A 649-nucleotide genomic window follows, 5' to 3' on the forward strand; every position below is an offset into this window, starting at 1 on the left:
TTTAATGGATTAGATACATAAATAAATTTTCATCTAACAATATAAGAAATAATGAGGATAACTTTGGCTATACATCCAACTTCAAATAAAAAGAAGAAAAGTATCATTCTACATATAGAAATATTTAAACAAGAATACTATTTTGGCTAAAGTGGCAACATCTCAATAAAGACCCCTGTGTTCATTCTGAACATCTGATTGAAAGATAGAATTAATCATCAGTTACATTTTAGAATAAATCTGTTTATTAACTGCCATTATATAATAAGTTGTAATACCCTAGGAAAAAAGAAGTGTATCTTGCAGAGTGAACATACTCAAAATGTGAAGGGCTTGATAAGGTTTCACAGTAATGCATAGGCTACTTAATAGATTAGAACTAAGTGATGGAATAAAGGTAGGCAGGGTACAAAAAAATTGCTCTTTTACATACCAACTTGATAGAAATAGTTGATAGCTGTTAAATGAAAGATTAACTTTTATAAGAAATTTATAACTTTCAGGTAAATCATGAAACTTCATCAGTGTTTCTTCCCTGTCTTGGTAATTGGGAGCTGGGCAAAGAGTCACTGCCAAATTTACCCTATCTCGGTAAGAAAACACAGTAAGTTAAACAATAAAGTGAAACTGCTTGTAAGACAAGTAAACT

The sequence above is a fragment of the Orycteropus afer genome, unplaced genomic scaffold, assembly GCF_000298275.1.
Source record: "Orycteropus afer afer isolate SDZICR_OR568_19922 unplaced genomic scaffold, OryAfe1.0 scaffold02177, whole genome shotgun sequence".
Classification (NCBI taxonomy): Eukaryota; Metazoa; Chordata; class Mammalia; order Tubulidentata; family Orycteropodidae; genus Orycteropus; species Orycteropus afer.